Below are 24,876 nucleotides of genomic sequence, written 5' to 3'. Positions count from 1 at the left end.
GTTACATCCATATCTTGGCTACTGTGAAGCATGTGCAATGAACATGGAGGCCTTGTCCCAGGCCTTTGCTTTCTGATCTTTTCAGATAAGGCAGCTCCCAGGAAAACATCCCAGCAGGTGTGCTTTGTAGTTACCACAGAATTTTGAAACTTCATCTCGAGTGCCCTCAGGTGAAGCACAGACTCTCCACTTCCACACAAGACTTGCCATTCTCCAATGCCTGCCAGCCAGCTTGCTCACCAGCACCAACTGCAGGCCCATGAAGGAATGAGATGGAATGGGGTAAGACACACACACACACTCCTTAAATTCACAGACATACATTGGAGTTCAGCTCTCCTACTTTATTATGATTATTTTTTTTTTTTGACAGAGTCTCTCTCTGTCACCCAGGCTGGAGTACAGTGGTGCGATCTCAGCTCACTACAACCTCTGCCTCATGGGTTCAAGTGATTCTGCCTCAGCCTCCTGAGTAGCTGGGATTTCAGGCACATGCCACCACACCTGGCTAATTTTTGTATTTTTAGCAGAGAAGGGGTTTCACCATGTTGGCCAGCCTGGTCTCGAACTCCTGACCTCAGGTGATCTGCCCACTTCGGCCTCCCAAAGTGCTGGGATTACAGGCGTGAGCCACCACATCCAGCCTCTCCTACTTATTTTCTATGGAAGACTTTCTGGCCAGCATCTTCAGTCACTCTCAGGCTCCTCATCTGTGGGTCACTAACATCCTGCCAACCCCCTCCACAGTAACAGTCAACTGTGTTACACCTACAGAATTGGTGTAAAAAGCAAAATTTAAATGACAATGCTTACAAACTATTTTAAAAAGTATTCATTGCTGAGGATTGTCACTTCCAAAGATCAAGAACCAGAAAGGACCTTGCAGACTAGCCAAGAGTTGGAGGCAGAAGCAGGTGCCCCACCCTGGCTGTAGGGTAAGTCAACACACGCCGAAGAGGGAAGATGAGTTCTTTCAGACGTCTCTTATTAGCAAGCCTGGTCGCCGGTAGTGGCAAAATGTACAGTGGTTAAACTACTTTTTATTGCACTGGTGTACAATTTTGAAAGTCAGAAATACAATCAAGTAAAACGTCATGTTTTTTCTTGATTTTTCAAAACCTCCAGATCCATATAATTTCAATCTGGACTATCTGCAGTAAAACACAAATGCTAACAGTAACAGGAGCGAACTACGCCGTCATGACCACACTTGACAATGCCAAAGCCACGTTCCCAGTGCTCTGCTTCGCAGGGATCGCTTGCTGTGAGGACATTTTTCTGGAAGGGTGAAGTGGAATTCAACCACACAACCCCTAATAACGCTAATAGAAACCACACTGCACCCACAGCACATTTCTGGTAGTCTACAAAATGGAAATCAGATTTTGTGGTGACATCAATGGCTGGCACATGGGCTGAAACACTCGCTGGTCAGGAGAGGAAAGTCTGTTTCTGAAAATGTCACCTGTGTCCTGTGGTGGCGACGTGAGTCAGGCTGAGGTCAGTTTGAAAATGACACCTGCTACACAACAAACATGTCCTCAGAGCTCATTCTGGATAAATCAACAAATTCTGCAGACTTATTCTGTGGAAAGTCACTATTAAACTTTGCAAATGGTATTTTCCTTCCTGGTGTTTATTCCACCTTAATAAAAATGGTTCATACAGTTTTGTAAGTAAAGCCAGTCTCCTCAACTGTAATCTAAGTCCCATGGGGGTAAGGGCCATTTCTTTCTTATTCATCTTCATATTGTCCAGAGCTGAGGGCGCAAATCTCTGTTGACTAAAAATACAAGTGTGCAGAGTTTTTTGGGTGTGGGGTTGGGGGGCACTAGATTTAAAGGAGTAAAAGTCAGCATCCTTGTCATCAGTTCACAAACCTAGTTGACTAATGAGACATCACAGACGAAAGATAATTTACAGCATAGATTAAGCATCAGCAAAATGACAAATTATTTACATAATCCCAGTAGACATTCTATACTTATTACTACAATGCCTACCTTTGTGCAGATAGCCTTATTCTGTAAAATTACGTTCTTAAGTGACACTCCCAGAGGTGGAATGAAGTGGTAGTATTTGATAGAAAAATAGTATAACACCCTTGTTTTGCAAAAATTTATTTTAAAAATGGTAATATTTGTGGTAGCTTCACAAACTTCCTAGTTTAAAGCCTTAGAAAATACCTTAAAAGAAAAATTATTGAAGTGTATGAAAAATAAAGATGAGGAACTTTAAAACAATTCCTTAATTACTTAGTAATTGTTATTACTCCAATATGTAAAAAGCTTAGCTCTCCCTCCTGTCCTTACAAAAAGGAAAAAACTGAACCACCTGAAAATCAAGGACCTTTTTTGCATCCATTGAAGAATTGAGGTCATAGGGAAAACCACTGCTCTGAAAACGGAGAGACAAAAGAATACGTGGAGAATCACTGCCAGAATCAGCTCAGCTGGGGCTGAGGGCTAGAGCCGCAGGCTGGCAGGAATATTGGAGGGTGATTTGGACGGACTGTGGAAGGCTGCACAGGGACCAGCCTGAGAGTGAGAAATTCCTGGGGCCCAACCTCAGGGGGGCCCACACTCTTACCTCCAGCTTCTCAAATAAAACCCCACCAGGCTCTCAAATAAAGAGCCAAGAAAATTCCCTTGTATTTTAGTCAGGGAGAAGGGAAAGTAATCACTCTGAAACACCCAGGGCATTCTCCATCACAAAGGCCTCTGCAGGGAAAAGACTTTACCAGGGACTGATCTCATCTACCACCTGCAGGGAGGATGACTACCCATCTCCATCCCCCTCTGGCTCCCTTTCTCACCAAAAGAAAATAATATAGGTCAGAAGCTCTGATCTACTTAAAGAAAGGAAGAGCATCAGACAAGGAATAAATGAAGGTAAAATATATTTTTCTTATCCTTAATCTTTTCTTATCAGTAACTATTTTTTCAATGTAACAATAGTAATAATGTATTAGGTGATTATAGTATGCAGACCCCTGAAATGAATGACAGCAACATTGTAAGAGATGGGCAGGAGAGATTGGAGATACTTCGTTATAAGGTACCTACCTGCACTATTCGTTAACTGCATAATGTTATTTGAAAGTGACCTTAATGTAGTTGTAAATATATATTGCAAATTGTGAAGTAACCACTAAGAAAATATTTAGATATAAATATAATGGATAAGCCAAAAGAAGGGAGAAAGATCATATAAAGATCATATAAAATGCTCAATTAAAACCAGAGAACTCAGTAAAAGAGGGGAAGGCGACAAGTTCAGCAAATAGAAAATAGTTAACAAACATGGTAAATACTAATCCAGCTAGATCAAAAATCACTTTAAATGTAAATGGTTTAAATATACCAATTAAAAGGCAGAGATTGCCAGAGTGGATTAAAAACATCAAGACTCAGGCAAGTGTCTACAAATATGAGCATACTTTCTATCTTCCTGACTGATCACAGTACTCCTGCCAAATTTTAAGCTCTGCAAAGATGAAACCTAATTTGCTTCAGCATTTTTCAGCATAGGGTTGTTTTTATTAGTATTTGTATTACTGTAAAAATGATAGAAGTAATAATATCCACCACTGATTAAGCACCTATTATGTGCTAGGTATTGTGATGGTAGTACATAGGAGGTCCTTAATGATAATTTGATGAATGGGTGTATAAATTAATAGACCAGTTAATAAAAGCTCTAAGCATGCTGAATTCTGTCTTCACCTACATCTATCTCCAGCTTTCTTTTAATAAGTGCCTGCCATACAGCCAGATCTGGGTTATATAAGCTGCAAAGGGAGAGGAAAAAGCATAGATTTTAATCTAATATTCAGTTCCCCATGAAGAAATTGTCTCTAGTATCAGTAAGCTCTTCATCTTTCACTGCCTTGCCATTCACCAACTTTCTAAGGACTGGTGTCTCTGCTTTTTCTGTCCTTGTTCACAGTGATGGAAAATAAGAAACGCATAAAAGTGCACACTCCACTGCTTCACAAATTGGGTATCACTAACAGAGAACTGTATGCTCTATGAAGGAAAGTCTTAAAAGTAATCTAATCCACAGGGACCCAATCTTCATTCCCACAAATCATAACATGCACAATCTGGAACTTTGACACCAAGTGTGAGGATGGACCTGGATTTATGGAACCAGATCAACGTGGGGGCCCAGTGTGTGACAGTCACCGGGCCAGGATAACCACGTGGGCGTTGTCCTGAGCACCAGGAAATCCAGGTTGCAGATCGGAGCTGGTAAGTATTGTGCACAAGCTCCCCAATTCTCTGACCTCAGTTTTCATCATCTACGAAGTGAGCAGACACACTCTAAATGATCTCTCATCTCCCCTCCATATTCAAAGTTCTAAATTCAAAATTGATGAAAACAATGTAATAATTATTGACTCTATACACAACTCTATTGTAGGATTCAATACCATGTGAGAGTGTGGACACAGAGACAGTACAAAATACAGTAAGTTCCCATTGCCTTCATTAACACTGTTTCATAATTTAAAAGACAAATGGTATTTATCAAATATAAACACAAGGTACATAAAACTAGCCTCATTCCACACCACGTCTGTGACCTCTCTTCACTCCTAAACTTACTTAAACTTCAATTAACACCATGTTTCCTCACAACCAGCCAGCTTTCAAATACCTCCACACACTAGTCCAGAGCTCCTGACCCTTGATTTTTCTGTTTTGAAGGCAAAACTCCTACCACATCACAATAATATTAACAGTACAATATTATTTAGTGTCCGCCAAGGGTAGTCAGGGCCATGCTCAGTGGTTTCCACATTACCTATTTCATCCTCATTCCAAATCCATGAGGTAGGGTCCCACCCATATTCAACCCACAGAGAAGCTGTGTCTCTGGAAGATTAGGTGACTTGGCTCAGGCCATACGTCTAGTAGGTTTAAGAACCAAAAGTCAAACTTCACTCCTCCCAAGTTCCTATCCATCTTCTTGCCATTTTATTAGTTTTTAAATATCTTTAGTAACAGAACCCTCTTTGGAGAAAAAATATGTACACAGAACCCCAATACACAAAATAAAAGTGATAGTATGTTAGAAGTATCAACATATAAATGAATATACTCTTCTAAAGGAAACATTTTCCTATTATAAAGGAAATGAATGAAGATCATAACAAACCCTGATAAACAGAATCCTGGAGTTGCTCCCCGCACCTGCAGATCCCCATCAGCCTCTGCATCCCGTTCACTTTGGTATCTTGTTTGGGCTGCACGCTGCCCTACTTACTAGAAAATAATAGTGGGTTTTTAACATTTCACCTTGCAGTCTTTGGCTATTCTTCAATCAAAATGATCCAGATGTTTGCAAGAAGGGCAGGTAACTGTAAAAATATGTAAAGCAGCCCCAGGCTTACAATATCTACCCTATGTACCTAAAATATAAGGGCACGATGGCCAGATGCATATTCACTTGTTACCATACAAATGACTGAGAAGCTGTCACTAGATCAAATAGAGTAAATGTGAAAGCTTGTGTGCTCATTCATTGAGCTAGCATTACCATTACAAATATATACACACACACACACACACACACACACACACACATATCTATACACACACACATATGTAATGCTCTGGAAACATTGTCTTTTGCAGACTTTGACATGAGTGGGAATCACAAGCCTAAATTCCAAAAAAGATCATTATAGAGATAAAGCTTTTAAATTAATAATGGAGTTACAAGAAGTTCAAATACGAGCCCCAAAATGACAGGATTATCTTTATTTCAAAGTCTTCCCCAAAGAAATTAATCTAGAGCACAAAGTAATGTTTTACTGGCTTATTATTTTCCAGTGTATTAAAATGTAGCATACACTTCAATTTGAGAATGTTGTACTTTTACAAATAGTTTACATTATCTATGAATATACATATTTATAAACACCGTACTAATGCACAAGGCTTGGTCTTGAGGAACCGAGTCCTTCCTGGCATGCAGAGGGAATTCTCTGCTACAGAACTCCCAGTCCAGGCTGGGTGTGGTGGCTCACGCCTATAATCCCAGCACAGCACGTTGAGAGGCCAAGACAGGCAATCCCTTGAGGTCAGGAGTTCGAGACCAGCCTGGCCAACATGGTGAAACCCTGTCTCTACTAAAAATACAAAAATCAGCTGGGTGTGGTGGCGTGCACCTGTAATCCCAGCTACTTGGAGGTGCTAAAGCAGGAGAATTGCTTGAACCCAGGAAGCAGAGGTTGCAGTAAGCCAAGATCATGCCATTGCACTCCAGCCTGGGAGACAGAGTGAGACTCTGTCTTAAAAAAAAGAAAGAAAGAAAGAAGGAAAGAAGGAAAGAAAGAAGGAAAGAAGAACGAAAGAAAAGAAAGAAAAGAAAAGACAAGAAAACAAAAGAAAGAAAAGAAAGAAGGAAAGAAAGAAAGACTGCCCAGTCAGGCTCTCCGAATGAAATGAGCTCTTAAACGGAGCCAACCACCTGGTTTCACTAGTTGTCCCTCCGCGTTGGGAAAGCGCCTCAGCGACCTTGCATTGGGCATTTTCTAAGTGCTTCGATTTGAGGTGTAGCTTTAAACTGACATTCTGCAGGCTAGCAGTCACCTACCAAGCATCAAACGTAAAACAGCAAAAGGATTGGCGTCAAGAATTTTCTTAACTAATGTAGTGTTTGGGTGCTGAGTAATTTATTAACAAAGCTATTAGTGTTTGAAATGTTTTTGTCAACTTTTGCAAAGATGGCAAAAATGTTTAAGATGCCATCCACACAGGCTAACTGCCAGGAAAAAGCAAACCCATTACATAGGACTTGATGGAATATTTATAAGATCCAATTTAGAGCAGATCCAGGCACTCAGCCAAAGTGCAAGATAGATGCTTCATTTTTATAATTTCAGCTTCTAATGAAATTCAACAAAACAGAGAAGAAAAAGAATTCAAATAATTTTCAGTGCCCAATAATACTTTTCTTGAGATTGTTCAATATACTTAGATATATAGTTTTACATAGTTATCCATTTCTTCCCAAAGAATTCCTGAGATATCTTCAAAATTTAGTTATGCTACCAAAAAAAAAAAAGGTGGTCCTTAATGGATATTCAGTTTAATCAACTTATTAAAGAAAGCAGAGATACTACATGAAAGACTCACAGACTCAAACAGGATCCCTGGAAATAAAGACTGAAATTGTTGGACAAAGTTACAGTGGACAGAGCCTGTAAATGTTATAACACTAAGTTGCCCAGTGAGGAGGAGACTGCCAGCTGAGGTCTCTAGCCCCATCCTCTTCTGGAGAGGCTGATGCACTGTGCCGGAGATGGCTCACCGTCCAGCGGCAGCTTGTGTCTAAAAGAATAGAGAAGAATGCTCATGCCAAGAATTGTGCTATGGTTCAACATTTCACTGGGGAAAAGCATAATTGAATGAATCATATGAACTAATTTTTTTTTAAGGTCCAGACTCACTCCAGGCCACTTAAAGGGATGTCATTTACTTAAAAATTGTGCTTGAACATCAGTCCTGGTGAGATTGAATTTTGTGGCCTGTTTCCAAGAATACAGGAGCCTGGACTGAGGAACCAGTGCCTCTCGCACTGCCATCACACAGAAAAACTAGTTCAAAATAAACATGTTTAAAAGACGCAGCTGGGCTCAAGATAAAGAGTAGAAAGCCCCAGAGACCAAGAGTGAAAGCAGCAGCAGGGGACATTCGGGGACCCGGGGCCCCAGGAAGGAGTCTGGACCCAGCAGTCCCGCTCACACAGATTCCAGATGCGCAGGCTGTGTCCAGAGCAGGGACACTGATTGAGCTATGCAGATGACCTGCAAAACCACAAGGCCACTTTATCAATGGATGGGGCAGGGGAAAAACGCTTGTCTCCCCAGGGTCTGGGGAGGTAAAACCTCATCTCTGCAGCATGAAAAGGGTGTAGAGCCTGAATGTGACGATCCTAGTGTAAGACACTAGGAACTCCAAGCAAAGAAATTACCTTGACATTTAGACTGGAACCGCTGAAGCCTGCATGGACCAAAAGAAGCAAAAATGAGAACACTTTGAATGAGGAATTCCCAAACCAGGACATGTGGAAATACCGCACACATGGAAACACACTGCAATACGCACCTTGTTCTTCCCGCTTTGGAGCTGAGGAAACTGAGTCACATAGGAATTATGTAAGTATCCCCCCCGTCAAAAAGATATTCACAATACAGCTGGCATTTGAAGCCAGGCAGTACGTCTCCGGAGTCGTCTTTAAAATACGATGCTTAAGTACATTGCATCGCCGTGTTGCTGCACCCACACAGCTGAATGAGATACGCAGCCCGGCCAACTGACGTCACTTTGCAGGTAAATTACAAATTTAATTTGAACCAAATGATAATGAAGGCAATACATTTGAAAAATTTGGAGAAACAGCTCTCATAGTACCCAAAGAGAAATATTTAGCCTTCTGTGCATGTATGAGAAAAAATGAAAAATTAGTGAGCCAGGAGTATGACATGAGCTTGCAGGTCCTGGGAAAGGAAGACGAAAGTGATGCGGGTGGAATGTCTGTGTGCCTCTGTTGATGGTCATTATGAGACCTCAGTTATTTTCTTTTTCGTTAAAAGAATGTAAAGAAGAGACACACAGTGCAGCGCAGAGCTCCTGATTGCCGGGGAGAAGGCGCACTCAGGATTAGGTGCAAACACGGAAGTAACACTCCAGAGAGGATTCGGCGTGGGCTCCTCTTGAGGACAAGACAGCACTGATGGTTACTGGGCCCCTTTATGGAAGTCTTACCTCGTCATTCAAAAGGGGTGGGAAGGCCTGTGCGGTGGCTCATGCCTGTAATCTCAGCAGTTTGGGAGGCCGAGGCAGGCAGATCACTATGTCAGGAGTTCAAGACCAGACTGACCAACATAGTGAAACCCTGTCTCTGCTAAAAATACAAAGCTTAGCCAGGTGTGGTGGTGCGCACCTGGCTACTTTTTCTATTTTTAGTAATCTCAGCTACTCAGGAGGCTGAGGCAGGAGAATCACTTGAACTCAGGAGGTGGAGGTTGAAGTGAGCAGAGACCGTGCGACTGTACTCCAGCCTGGGTGACAGCACAAGACTTCATCTCAAAAAAAAAAAAAAAAAAAAGTGGGGGAGTGGGAACAGGTGTTGCTAGGAAGCATGTTCTGTGTGGTCCTCTGGGCACAGCTGTGCAGTAGCTGTACATGCTTGTTCATATGTCACATGTCTCATTAACATCTGAAATCTACACCCAGGAGTGCGCAGTTTACTATTATAAAGAGCAAAGGGTCAGTCAGGACAGGCAAAATGAAAATGCATATGCTCTCGACCAGGGAAGTTCTCTACTGGAGACAGCTTTGCTTGAGTGAGCTTGACTACAATCAAGCTTTTCATGATCATGGTACGGTTCCCACGGTTGCCACATCTCAGGGACATGGTTATTTCCTTGACTACCTATGCTGCCTTACTCCAAAACTCATATGTTGAAGTCCTAACCTCCAGTGTGGCTATATTTGGAGATCAGGCTTCTAGGGAAATAATCAAGGTTAAATGAGATTATAAGGGTGTGGCCCTGATCCCATAGAATTAGTGACCTTATAAAAAGAGACACTCTCCCTCTTTCTCTCACCCTCTCCCTCTCTCTCCTTCTTTGCCTCTTTCTCCTTCTCCCCGCTCCTTCTCTCTCTCTTTCTCCCCCACCTCCTCCCACCGAGCACTGAGGAAAGGCCATATGAGGACACAGAAGATGACTGTCTGCAACCCAAGGAGAGAGGCCTCACCAGAACCTGACCTTGCTGCCACCTTGGTCTTAGACTTCCAGCCTCCATAACTGTAATAAATGTCTGTTATACAACCCAGTCTGTACTATGTTGATGTGTCACCCTGAGCCAACTAATACAGGTGGAATTAATGATAAGATCAGAATAAGGAAAATAATAATGGTAAGCAAAATAATGAGATTGGACAACATGTTTTTTAACACATGGCCTTCATAAATACTTGGGCCATTTTAATCTATGACAACTTCGGGTGTTTACAAGATGGGTCATCTTTGAACTATTTTTCTTCAAAATTGCCTTTGCTATTATTGGCCCTTTTTATTTTCATATAAATTTTATTGTTAGTGTATCAATTTCCATAAAATATTGCTGAGATTTGGGGTGGAATCGCATTGAATCTACAGACGTTCTTGGAAATAACATTTTTACAATAACATGACATCTGGTTGATGGGCACGGCAGGTCTGCCCACAGATGAGCTCTTCTTTTCTTTATTTCTATCACGTTTTCTAATTTCAGCATAGAGATCGCTTCATTCACTTTTCACTACAGTTATGCAGGGATATTTCGTGTCTGTGATGCTAGTGGTAATTTATTAAAATTTTATTACCAATTGTTTAATGACCATATATAGAAATACAGTTATTATTAACCTTGTATCCTGCAACCTTGAAAACTTTACCTATTAATTCAAAGAGTTTACCTGTAGATTCTTTTGGATTTTCTGTGAACAATATTTCATATCTGAACACATTAAATCTGATATCTGAAGTATTTTCTATTTGCCAACTGATTTCCTCAGTTGCATTTCTGACTCTGCTTTTTAAAAGAGTATTTAGGAATAATGCTTCCAAGAGACATCCATTAGATGAGGGAACGCCAGAATTCTTTCGTGGCCGCCCCACCTTCAGTCTGGCCGAGCTCAATACTCCCCATTCCTGCTTGGACAGCACACTGTGTCTCTATTTTCTTGAAATGAGCTGCATATGAGATCATCCTGTCCTTGCCTTTCCCTCGTCCTGAAGACAACGCCCATTCTCTTCAATTTTATATCCCTAATGCCTCCCGGAAGATAATAAGGTCTCAATAAATATCTATGGTACTGAAGCACTAAACTAAGTTATTAGTTAGTGTCCATAATGGCCAAGGGTTTCACTCTGCGCTCTTATTCAATCCTCATGAAAATCTATGAGGTATGAAGAGCAGTCATAATTAATAACCAGGTTACAGGAAGCTACAGGTCAAATAGTAATTAAGTGGGAATTGTCCACAGCAATAAACCTGGTCTGCAGCAGACCTGGGGCCAGGAATTCATGCTCTTTCCCTTCCCCTTTTGCTGTTTTCAGACAAAAATGAAAATGCTAAGAGTGTGGCTCTGGGTCAGGCTTTTTATACTAAGCACATAAAAAGCAAACACTTTGGTAGAGGTCATTATTGATTTATGTGTTTGTTCTAGTGTCCAAGGCTCAGGAACCAAAGGGCCATTGTGTTTTTGTAGCAGACAAGAGAGTCTTCTACTGTCTTTAAAACTGGTCATAACTGAGCTGTGTGGCTCAAATCTACAGATCATTATATTCATGATGGGATGTTATGGACTGAATCTAGTTCATTCTGTCTCAAAATTCCTATGCGGAAGTCCTGCCCCTGCAATGTGACTGTATTTGAAGATGAGGTCTTTAAAGAGGAGGTTAAGTCAAAATGAGGACACGGGTGGGGGGGCCTAATCCAATCTGCCTGCTGTCCTCATAAGAAGAGGAGATTTGAACACAGACACACAAAGGGATGACCCTGTGAGGACACAGGGCAAAGATGCTTCTACAAGCCACGCAGAGAGGCCCCAGGAGAAACTAACCCTGCCGACACCTTGATTTTGGACTTCCAGCCTCCAGAACTATGAGAACAAATTTCTGTGGCTTCAGCTCCACACAGTCTGTGGTCATTGCCACAACAGCACTGAGACATGGCGGCACTGTCAGATGAAGTCCTCTTCCAAGCGTGGGCACCTCCTGGGCTTCTCTCCTTTCCTGTGCTCCCCCTTCACATCCAGGAACATGGGGAAATGGGAGAACAGCTCTTCCCACTCACATCTGACCTCCCAGCAGCACCTCACATCAGACCGTTTCCCCACCCTCATCCCCAAGACATGCCCATCCTGTGTGCACACCTCACAGGTAGACAGAGGATGAGCCAAGGGAGAGGAGAGATGAGGAGTGCCGCTCATGGGAAGAACAAATGGAAGGCTGCCTGCAGGACTCACTATATCCATGCAGAGGCAGCAGCTGTCACACTGCCAACCCCTATCAGCCCCAGGGCTGGGTGGACCTCACGCTCTGGACAGCAGCCAGGGGAGAGGGCAAAATCAGACAACAGGATTCCTTGCTTGTTCTGACTCAGACCAACCCACTCAAGGTGTGGGGGAGCAAGGTCTTGCCCTGCCTTCTCTCATGTGTCATTACGCTGCCATGATACTTCAATTTGTGTGCCGTGAATTGACAGAAACCCATCATGAGATACCCATTTTGCCTTTCTCTTCTACACAATGGCAGCGCTAGACGAGAAGGGAAGAACGGGCATGCAACTTAGACTGAGTCCAATGTGTCCTGTGACCTGTCACTGGAGGAGCAGCAGGCTGCCTGCACCCAACAAGACTGTATACGTTGGGCTTGGATTGGTATATGTATGCAAAACTCTAAATGTTTATAAATATTTAAACTCTTACAAGAAATCCTCAGTCCTTCACTGCTTCTCTTGACTTGACCAAGGTTCCCACCTTGTACCTCCTTCAGAACAGTCTTATGGTATCCTTTAATTCTGGGATCAAGTTAGGCTCAGGCCGGGTGCAGTGGCCCATGCCTGTAATCCCAGCACTTTGGGAGGCTGAAGTGGGTACATCACCTCAGGTCAGGAGTTCGAGACCAGCCTGGCCAACATGGTGAAACCCTGTTTCTACCAAAAAACAAAAATTAGCTGGGCAGGGTAGCACACATCTATAGTCCCAGCTACTGGGGAGGCTGAGGTGGGAGAATCATTTCAACCTGGGAGATGGAGGTTGCAGTGAGCCAAGATCACACCACTGCACTCCAGCCTGTGTGACAGAGTGAGACCCTGTCTCAAAAAAAAAAAAAATTAGGCTCACATATCTAGTTACTTCTAATTTCACGTCAATACACTTGTGGTTCTGAGCCACCTGGTAGTCTTTCTTTGGTGATAACACTATGGACAGCTGCTTGTTTTCCAGTTGCGTGAAAACCATATTTTGCTTCTGTAATCCAAACTACCCAAAAGTCTCACATTTTATTCCTACTGTGTTTTACCAGGTCCCCAAACAAGTGAATCCAACAAAGTCTGTCATTTAATTAACAGCATTTCTCAATGTAAATTTCTTAGTTTTGATTACTATGTGATGATTACATAAGATACTAATATTGAAGGAAGGTCATACGGTAACTGCAGTATTTTGCAACTCTTTAAGTCTACATCATCTCAAAGTTAAAAGTTTTTTTTTAAATCAGGCTTTAGAATTGGTCTGGAAATGAGGATAAAGAAATATTAAAGTTCTTGCCTTTGTTTTCTGGTTCAGGGATTGAGGTGTGGTGGTTCCACAGCCTTTAATAAGGATTACTCTTTTAGGTAGGAAAGTATTAGCATCTGTAACAAATAATCCTCAAAATTTCAACAGCTTAACAAGACAAAATTTTTATTTTTCTCTCAAACCACAAGTCCAATGTGGATATTCTGTCATGACAGGCAATTAAGGATTGGATTGTGGGGAGCTACACCCCATGACTGGCAATTGAGGTGTGGGTTGGGGGGTAATATGCCCCCTGACTGGCAATTGAGGGGTGAGTTGGGGGGAGTTATGCCCCATGCATGACTGACAATTGAGGAGTGGGTGGGTGGGAGCTATACCCCATAACTGGCAATTGAAGGGTGTGCTGCAGAGCGCTATGCCCCATGACTGGCAACTGAGGGGTGAGTTGGGGAGAGCTATGTCCCATGACTGCCTATTAAGGGGTAGTTGGGGAGAGCTACACCCCACACTGTTATTTCAAGACTCAAGCTAATGGAGGCTCTGCCATCATCAATGTGTGGTTCTAAGGTTTCTCAGGGTGTCAGCATCTACCTGGACACTGTGAAAGAGTAAAAGGATTGCCCAAGACAATCCCATAATCCCATTTACAATAGCTACAAATAAAACAAAATACCTAGGAATGTATTTAACCAAGGAGATGAAAGATCGCTACAAGGAAAACAACAAAACACTAATGGAAGAAATTGCAGATGACACAAACAAATAGTAAAACATCCCATGCTCGTGGAGGTTAGGATTAATATTGTTAAAAAGACCACACTGCCCCAGGAAATCTACAGATTCACTATAATCCCTCACAAAATACCAATGTCATTTTTCACAGATTTAGAAAAAACAATCCTAAAAGTTATATAGAACCACCAAAGAACATGAATAGCCAAAGCAATCCTAAGCAAGAAGGACAAAGCTGGAGGCATTACATTACCTGACTTCAAACTACACTACAAGGCTATGGTTACCAAAACAGCACGGTACTGGTATAAAAATAGACACATAGACCAATGGAACACAACAGAGAACTTGGAAATAAACCAATACATCCACAGCCAACTGATTTTTCACAAAGGCAACAAAAACATACACTGGGGGAAGGATGCTCTTTTCTGTAAATGATGCCGGGAAAACTGGATTGCCCCATGCAGAAAAAAGTAACAGAACCCTGTCCTTCAGCATACACAAAAATCAACTCAAGGCTGGGTGTGGTGGTCCACACCTGTAACCCCAGCACTTTGGGAGGCCAAGGCGGGTGGATCACTTGGGGTCAGGAGTTTGAGACGAGCCTGGCTAACATGGTAAAACCCCATCTCTACTAAAAATATACAAAAATTAGCCAGGCATGGTGGCAGGTACCTGTAATTCCAGCTACTCAGGAAGCTAAGGCAGGAGAATCGTTTGAATCTGGAAGGCAGAGGTTGCAGTGAGCTGAGACAGCCGCCTCAAAAAAAAAAAAAAAAAAAAGTCAACTCAAGATGGATTAAAGACTTACAGGCAGACCTGAAACTAAAAGCACTAGAAGAAAACCTAGGGAAAACTCTTCTAGACGTTGCTCTATGAAAAGAATTCATGCCCAAGACCTCAAACACAAAAACGATTAAAGCAAAAACAGACAAATGAGACTTAATTAAACTAAAAGGCTTCTGCACACAAAAGAAATCATCAACAGAGTAAACAGATAACCTGCAGAATGGCAGAAAATATTTGCAAACAATGCATCCAACCAGGGACTGATATCCAGAATTTACAAGGAATTCAAACAACTCAACAACAACAAAAATAAGTCCATTCAAAAGTGGGCAAAGGACATAAATAGACATTTTTTTCAAAAGAAGTCATACAAATGGCCAACCAGCAGATGAAAAAATGTTCATCACTAATCAGAGAAATGCAATCCCCATGCATGACTGGCAATTGACGGATGGGTTGAGGGGAGCTATACCCTATAACTGGCAATTGAGGGGTGGGCTGTAATTAAAATCACAATCAGATACCATCTTATACCAGTCAGAATGGCTACTGCTAAAAAGACAAAAATAACAGATGGTGGTAAGGATGTGAAAAAGAGAGAATGCGTACACACTGTTGGTGAGAATGTAAATTAGTGCAACCTTTATGGAATACAGCATGGAGGCCAGGAGTGGTGGTTCATGCCCGTAATCCGAGAAATTTGGGAGGTGGAGATGAGAGGTTCACTTGAGCCCAGGAGTTTGAGACCAGCCTGGCCGAAAGGTGAAACCCCATCTCCACTAAAAATATGAAAATTAGCCGGGTGTGGTAGCACATGCCTGTAATCCCAGGTACTCAGGAGTTTGAGGCATGAGACTTGCTTGAACCCAGGAGGTGGAGGTTGCAGTGAGCCAAGATTGCACCACTGCATTCCAGCCTGGGCAGCAGATCAGGACTCTGTCTCAAAAAAACAAAACACAGGACAGAGATTTCTCAAAGAACTAAAAGTAGAACCGCCATTCAATCCAGCCATCCCATCACCATCTTGAGTATCCCACCATCATACTGAGTATGGACCCAAAGGAAAAGAAAGCATATCAGAAAGGTATGGGCACTCACATGTTTACAGCAGCATTACCCACAGCAGCAAAGACATGCAATTACCGGAAGTACTCATCAACAGAGGAGCGGATTAGAAAACGGGGTGCATATACATATATATGGGGGTCACTATCTTAAGTGAAACAATTCAGAAGCCAAATACTACATGTTCCCACTCACCTGTGGGAACAAGAGAAAGTATCCATGTGGCAGCTGAGAGTGGGAGGACAGACATTGGGGCCTCAGAAGGGTGGGGGCAGGAGGGAGGTGGGCGATTCCAACATTACTCAATTGCTTCTTTGTACACTATTTAGATGATGGTTCCACTAACAGCCCAGACTTCACCACTACGCAGTATATGCATGGAACACCACCACACCTGTACTCCATAAATTGAGACAGAGTCTCGCTCTGTCACCAGGCTGTAGTGCAAAGGCTTGACCTCGGCTCACTGCAACCTCCACCTCCCGAGTTCAAGCGATTCTCCTGCCGCAGCCTCCCAAGTAGCTGGGACTACAGGTGCACACCACCACACCCAGCTAATTTTTGCATTTTTAGTAGAGATGGGTTTTCACCATGTTGGCCGGGATGGTCTCAATCTCTTGATCTTGTGAGCTGCCTGCCTTGGCCTCCCAAAATGCTGGGATTACAGCCATGAGCCACTGTGCCTGGCCAATTTATACAATTTTTTTAAAAAAAAGATTGCCCAAGAAGAGTATCCCTGGCCAGGCCAGCAGCAGTCCACATCACTCCCGCTCAGACTCCATGGGTGAGGATGCGGTTGGCCTCACCTAGTGGAAAGGGGCCCTGGGAAATGGAGCCTCACTGTGTGCCCGGAAGAGGTGCTAAGCTCTGTGCCCAGCTGGGATACTCCACCTTCTCATTACCTGTGCACTTTAATAGCGATCAGGCCTCTCAGACCTTTTTTTTCTTTTCTTTCTAGTTCACATGCATTTATTTTATTCTATTCACATTGTACAATTGTTACACAACCTACAAAAAGTACAAAAGCCTAGTCCATTTTCCAATGCCAGGTCTGAACCAAGTTGCAGAAAAGGAAGACGGCGCAGTAACTTACAAGAAGAGCTCAGGGGTCCTGTACAAGTCACACGACATATTTAAAGCTGTAAATATTGCCACAGGAGAATCTTGTCTTTGCAGCGACCACACAGACGAAAGAAGCGTCACTTAGACAGCAGTTAAGCAGTAAAAAGGGGCCTGCTCTGGGCACTGAGACCTCACCTGTGCCCTCGCCATTACAGGTCATTGCAAGGCAATCACAGAATCATTAGTGAGAGGTGGTCAGTTTCAAGTTCTCAGTCTGGGTCATGAGCATTAAGAAGTAAGGGCAATGCCAAATCATAATTGGTCAAATTTGGTTTGCCACTACAGGTCCAGGAGTGAGGTAAGGACGGAGCCAAATGGCAGAGCCCTTGGGAAAGTTCCCGAGCAGCCCCGATTGTGGGAAAAGGGCATAGTCATCTTCAGTGAGCCTCTACGAAGCCCCAGCTTGATGCTGCTGAAATGTGTTTTACCTGCTGTTACCTCATTTCATACTCATAACCTCTGTCCCCCCAAGAATATGCCCACACTAGGACAGAGGAATCTTAGGTTAGAAAAGTCCCGGAGTCCACAAAAGAACAAAACACAGTCCTTGCTTTCCAACACTCAAGCGAAGGGGCTGTGACTGACACGTGAACTGGGCACATAAATCATGTGTCCAAGTGCCAAGGCCCCCACACCAGTCTGCGCATTCCAGGGTCTATACTCTCTGTAATCACCCACTGCCTGACTGATTTAAGGAGAGCTAAGACAACAGCCCTTTTCTGCAGAATTCTGTGACTTTGCAATGGAAGCCTAAGCACCACGGCCAGCCTGTCCGGTCCCCGCAGTCCCTTCAGAGCTGAGACCCCTGTGGTTCTCTGACCAGTGTCCACCTAAGGCTCGCTTGGCAGAGGCGCCTGCTTTGGAGGACTCCTAAGGGGAGCATCACGCCACGTTTAAAAACTGCACCCCAGGATACCTTCTCATTATGACATTTAACCTTTCACGGTAAACCCCCAACCCTGAAGAGCAAATACAACCCTCACTTTGCTTAGTAACTGAGGTCACTATTCAAAAAAATAAAACCCTACCAAAAGGAGAAGAAAATCAGCATGCAATCTTAAATTTCCATACTGGCTCTCTCACATTTCCCGGACATATGCCAGTTCAAGCCCAAACGCATTTTGCAAACTAAAACTACTGAAGAGATAACCTGCCCACCTCCTCCTCCGAGGACAGCCCGTCTCCTCTCCTGTGGGTCTCCATTCCTCCTCCTCTAGGATTCCTTTGGACTTTGCCTCATTTCCCAGGACCAAAAGAGTCCCAGCAAAGTCCCTGTAAACCTACTATCCTTTCATTTTTCTCGTTTTTTTGTTTTATTACTAGGGAAGGTGGAAGTGACTAAAGCAGCACACTCCCAGGAGGCCAGCGCCGGATTCAAGGACAGCCCCCGTAAGGGCCTGGCCCACCCATCATCCCTGACTGAATGGCACTCTCTGTCCAGCAGTGCTGACAGTGAGATTAATTACCCTCCAGCCAGCTGAGAAGCTGGGGTTGCCACAGGGATGTGTCCCCAACCACTTACCACGCAGGGACTTACTCATCACAAGTGCTAAGAACCTTGAAAGGACACATTCCTGAACATTATTTGTTCCTGTGCTAATTTGACTCTGGAAAAACCAGGCTTCCCCCGCAAGAAAGGCAAGTAAGAGAAAGAAGAGCAAGCTTTTGCCAAAATAAACGCGACGAAGAATCCAATTCAGCTTCTCCTGGTTTCACGGTTTAATCTCTGCTTTCCATTAGGGAGTTGAAGAGGGACTGCCCCTTCACCTGTTTGTCTCTGTGACTTCAGACAAATCCAGTTGACGACGACAAAGCACTTTCTTTGTCCTTATCATCAGTTAATTTAAAGGGCACATGTTTACTAACAGCTTAATCTATTTAGTGCAAACACTCCTTCACATTCTTTTCCTCCATCAAAAACAAAATCTGAAAATCTTCCAAAAACTCACAAAGAAACTTCCCAAGTCTTAAGTCAGCCTGGATGGCAACATCAGAGCTACAGAAACCTTAGACTCAGTTGGTTCACAAGCCATCCTCTCTCCGTGAAATGTCAGGACCAGACGCTGGCATTCAGAGTGGCTAGTGTCAACTTTTACAACTCCGCACTGTGCAAACACCGAAGTAACAATGAGAGTTCCCTCTGACCCAGAGAAATTCCTTCCTTTGAGAATCAACTGAGAAGAAATCAACTTTTATGTTTCACACACAAAAAAAACTGACAATAAATTTAATTAGACTTCTGGTAACTTCACAAACAGAATCAACCAAGTTTGCTCTCCTTGAGTCATTGCCTCGTTGTATCACGAAATATTTGTTTCTACCAAAGTAATCACTTGCACGGAAGTTTTAACATCAGTTGCAAGAGAAGTATGGTATCATTTTAATATCATACTTGCTTGTATTTTATTTTAAATAGAGTAATATTTTAAATTGAATTTAACTATAAAAGTTCCATAAAATAAAAATGCATGATCTCATAAAATCAAATCAGTCTTTAATTGTAATAATAAAAATTACATTTAAGTAATGGTGTCTCTGAGTTAATAGCACTATAAAATCGCCCCTGAAAAGCCAGTCTTTGCTACCTGACTCACGCTTTCTTCAGCATTCTGCAATTAAAAGATGCAGTTCTGCCACAACTCACCAGGTGCCTGCCGTGGAACTCCTGTTGGGAGTGAATTTCCAACTGTGCTCACCAGTGGGTAGTGAAGGAAAGTCAGTGCCAAAGTGCATTACCCTTGCAGAAGATTCCACCCTCCACGTCTTAACGACAAACCACAGAAAAAGGCCAACACGAAACCAGGAAACTTTCTCAGAAAATTCTAAAATCGCTACCATCTAAAGTAATTTTTTATTCTTTCTTTCCACTGCGCATCAGGAATAACATTTCCCCAGTCTTGCACACCATTACTACCAATTTGTGGATTAGGGGATTTATAAGTATGATGTCCATTTTTTAATGCATCTTGAAGTAAGCTGAGATGAGATTCCACTTTACAAATGCATTTTATGCCTGACAAAAGCTTCTTCTATTCCATCTTCCAGGTAACAGACATCAAGAAACCCAGCAACGTGGACTGAGCACCCAGGGACAGCATTCGAATGTTCATATTTAATTTTGCCTGTGCCAACCTCCCATCCTGCTGAGGCCAAAAGTACCCTGAAGACAGGGACTGTGATTCCCCCCGTGTATGTGCTCTAGGACTGGATCTTCAACATGTACAAGCAGCTCGGGGGAGGGAGGCCCTGAATATCTTCACCAGCAACAGACACAACCCCAGGCCAAAGCCAGGCTTGCCTTCGACATCAGCCTCCGAGGGCTCCTCCTTCACTCCCCAGCCCCGGCTTCCTGCCGTGTTCCCTCCACCATTGCGCTGCAGCTTCCTCAGCCTGGAATCACCTGCAGGCTTCTGACTCACAACAGAATTAGGAATCCAGTCCCATCAGGCAATTCCCAGTTCTCCAAGCCCCTGTGATGCCTGCAGACAGGGCAGCTGCTGAGCTCCCTAGGGCTGTGGATACACACTCCCGTCTGCAAGAAACCTGCTTTCATTTCAGGGTTGTCTACCCAGACACAAACCTAATTCTAGTAACCCCGACAAAGAGCCTCTGTTAACTTCCATCACCTGCAGAATAAGTGGACCCTAAAGGCCTCCACAGGGTCTGTGTTTCCTGTTCCTCTCCTCTCACTCTCCCTCTTCCCAGCCTTCCCTTGGTCACATGTAGAAGATTTTTCCTACTTTGAAATAAGCGGTTTAGGCCAGGGAATGCCACGCCTTCTGCTTTGCTCTCTGTATCAGCCCTGTGTCCGAGCTCTGTGGCTGAAGGCTCACCCACGTGGTCAAGGCTGCCTGCCACACACCCCAGCCTTCATCACCTGTGCCCACACTGACAGAGGCTGCCACGAACAGGCCCCAGGGGCTTCGAAGACCAGGACTGTGAGAGATTATTTTACTCATAAACAGGACAGGATAATACTTGTATTTTAAAAGAGTCTTTCATGTACTGCATGAAGAAAGGCTGGGCAGGCGTGGGTGGTGGGCAGGCTGCCATTTCCAAGACCGGAACTCAAGGCTTCCTCATTTAGCCCCTGTCCTTTGCACAGCACAGGCAGCAGGCAGTGAGGACAGGTCTCCTGGTGAGCATGTGGGTGCACTGGGACTGCAGGGGTCCTGGTGGGACATCGTGCTGCCCACCTAGCACATGGGCAGCAGAGAGAAAAGGGCAGATTCGGGACACAAGAGAGAACCCACAGGATTCACGTCATCACATAGGGTGGATTCAGTAAAGGGGGATCGAGGATGAGGCCCAGGTGTGTGACAGGAGCCGCGGGTGGCTGCGATGGGAATGCTAAACTGGGGCCACTGCGGAAGCCCCACGTCTAGGCCAGGGGCTGTGAGCTCCACGCTTAGAGAACATGAGGCAAGTCATGCAGCGGGACGTGCCTCACCCACAGCCTCATGGCCTGGAGCCCGGTAGAGAGGACCCTGGGGACGTCACTCGGAGCAGATGACGGTGGAGGCCAGGGGACAAGATGGGACCCCACCAGGGGGGCCTAAGCAGAGGAAGAAAGAGGCCGGAGCTGACACTGGAAGGCGGAGGGGGCAGGGAATGGATGACCCTGCCAGGTGAGGGCCAAGGCTGCCTGAATGCAGGGAAGCCTGCTTTCCCTAAGCTCATGAACTCCAGTTTAAAAAAGAACAAGAACGTGTTTCTTATTCAGTTGTATTATTACGAGGATGACAAGTACTTTATACTCTCTTTCTTGGAACTGTTCAGTATTTTGCTGCAATATTAGTTAAAATGGCTTTCTCAGTTAACCTAAAGCTTCATATATAGTTTATAGTTTGTCGCAAGTAAATTATAGCATTTTTTTAAAAAAACAGATTTACAAAGGTACTTTAGGGAAAATATTCAGGACTCAATGGAGACTTCATAAAATGAAACTAGTTGATGGCTCAAGCCTGTAATCCCAGCACTTTGGGAGGCCGAGGCGGGTGGATCACGAGGTCAAGAGATCGAGACCATCCTGGTCAACACGGTGAAACCCCGTCTCTACTAAAAATACAAAAAATTAGCTGGGCATGGTGGCGTGTGCCTGTAATCCCAGCTACTCAGGAGGCTGAGGCAGGAGAATTGCCTGAACCCAGGAGGCGGAGGTTGCGGTGAGCCGAGATCGCGCCATTGCACTCCAGCCTGGGTAACAAGAGCGAAACTCTGTCCCAAAAAAAAAAAAAAGAAACTAGTTGAAATCATTCAAGGAGAAGACAGAACTTCTCATCAGAAGGCATTTAGAGCTAAGTCTAAGCCTAAAGTTAAGTAAATAAAATTTCCAGCACATCCACTGTGCTATAAGGCTCATGGCCTCCCTGCTACATTTGGCCTGCTGGGCCATCAGAAACAGAAAGGAACAGAAGTACAGAAAAAGCGTCGCAAACACAATTGCCAGCACTGGGTGCTCTATGAAATGCAATTGGACTGCAAGTATGTATATATTTTTAATAATGAATTTAATAAGTTGGCAACATCTAATATAGAATTTAACTATCATTGTTTTCAGCTAGTTTTAAGTGGGAACCCTTAACTAAAGAATAAAAATTATTCTTATCTCTATAACTAGATAATTATAATTACGTAATTAATTATATCTTATTCATCTGCAGGGAAGAAGAAAGTTTGGTTTCTCTTACAGAAATCAGCTCGCCTTTCCCCACACAGCACCCTCCTCACTCCACTCCTGCAGCCAAGTCGCACCTGGCACAGCACCTGGGCACTTGGATACCTACCACTCCGTGCCCACGCCTCACACCTGGGCACCATCCCGCCCCCGCTTCACCTGGGCACCGCCCTACCCCCCCACACCTGTGCACTGTGCACCACTCCACTGCTGGTACCTGGGCACCACCCTGGCCCCCACACGTGGGCACCAACCACCAGCCCCTCACCTGGGCATCATCCCACCCTCCTCACCTGGGCACCGCCCCGCCCCAACTCACTGGGGGACTGCCCAGCCCCCCACACCTGGGCACGCCCGCTCCTCTCACCCGGCACCTCCTCGCCCGGCCCACGGTACCCCGCAGCCTGATCCCGGGCCCACCTTCCTGGGCTCCCCTCGAGGCCTCCTGTCCGCTCTGCCCCATGCGCGGCATCCGCAGCTCCCGTGGGTTCCACCTTCCCAGTGCCTCTGAGGCTCGCGGCCGCGTCTCCCCGCGCCCACCCGAGCCCAGCGAAGCTCCGCAGCAAAATCTGGGTGGGGCCGCGCGTCTCACCTCACGCAAAGACTGTGTGCGCAGTGACCTCCGAGCCCCGAGCAAGGAGGGCAGGGAGGGACGCGCGGCCCCACCCACTCAGCCCCCGAGCGGAGCCCTCGCGACCCACCGCCTAGAATAGCGGGCCCCGGACGGGCGCGGAGGAAAAGCCGGGGTGCGGGGCCCGGGAGTCCCAGCTCGGCCCAGACAGGGGACCCGGAGAAAGAGGCCTGTCGCGGGGGCCTCGGGACGGCGGCGAGGAGGGGGGGGTCCGCGGACGCGCGTGGGGGGCCGGACCAGAGGGTCTGGACGCGGGGCGGGGGCGGCTCCCCCGACATGCCTCGGGCCCTGGGCGCCTCCCCTTCTCGGGCCTTCCTCCCCCCGCCCACCCTCAGCCAGCCCCCCAGACACAGGGCGCCCCGACCCCCACGCAGGCCTCCAGCCTCAGGGGGCCCCGGAGTGGCTGGAACGGCGAGTGTTTGGACACGGAAAGCAAACCCGAATGGGAAGGTCCCTGGTGGCAAAACAAGTATTTAGAAATCGTTGTGGAAACAGAGGACAGCGCGGGGAAAACGATGCCTCCTAAGCGTCCGTGGGATCTTATGGAGGACGAGGGACACCCGGCCCTGCAGCCCGTGGGCTCCGCGACGCCCCCACGCGCTTCCCGGGTCGCAGTCCTCCCACTGCGGCCGCGGCCGCCCCGCTGGGCTCCCTCCGGGTCCCGAGCACACAGCGCGGTCCTGCCCGCTGCGCCCAGAGGAGAGTTTCTGAGGCCTCCGCCTGGGCCCATCCTCCCTCTGACTTCCTGCTGAATGGACAGAGGCTTCGCCATTCCTCGTGGTTTTGTGGATGTTAAGCGAGTCTCCTTAATTTAAATGACAAGCCCCTTGAAGGTGTTGTGGGATCATTATTAGCGCAGATGAGTGGACTTCGTGCTGATCATAAACAATCTGCAGCCTCGTCCAATTTACTTTCTTCTCAATTTATTTTCTACAAAGTACGGATGATGAGCCGTGAAAGCTTAGTTGTTCCCAAGGGGATGTCTGTGCTGTTACTTATTTTCCCCCCATCTGAGAGTATTACAGGAGAGACAGCATTCAATACTCCCTGCTTATTGGGTTTGTTTCCTCTTTAATATCTTACAAGGAAGGCACGCTGGAAGGCAGGAAAAGCCCTGGTCCATCCCAGGGACGCGTCCACGGGATCCCAGCCCCCTAACACATCTACAGAATTCTAGAGATAAGAGGCACCTAGGCGAGGCTTTATCTACCCGCCCCAGTGAGCAAACAGGAAAGCTGTCGAGTATTTCGGAACGCCCAGTTCTGCACCACCCATTGTTTGAAACTGAACTCTGGACCAAAGTGCTTAGAGTGAAGCCCAGCGTTTATGACACCATCTTAGCCAGTTCAGAATAGTCTGAGAATGGTTTCAGCTAGTGATTCTTTTCCTACTAAAGAAAACAGTGTATCTGGAAAATTCTGGTTTTGGTCAAGTCCTAAATAAACAGAACACTAGGAAATAATCTTGGCATAAATCTAGCCTTTAGAATTATACGATTTCTTCCCACTAAGTGTGACTGTCATTCCTTAAAACTAGAAACAATTTTAAA

This window comes from Sapajus apella, unplaced genomic scaffold (assembly GCF_009761245.1).
Source record: "Sapajus apella isolate SASKATOON/1434 unplaced genomic scaffold, GSC_monkey_1.0 scaffold56, whole genome shotgun sequence".
NCBI classification, from domain to species: Eukaryota; Metazoa; Chordata; class Mammalia; order Primates; family Cebidae; genus Sapajus; species Sapajus apella.
This window is presented reverse-complemented; position numbering follows the sequence as displayed.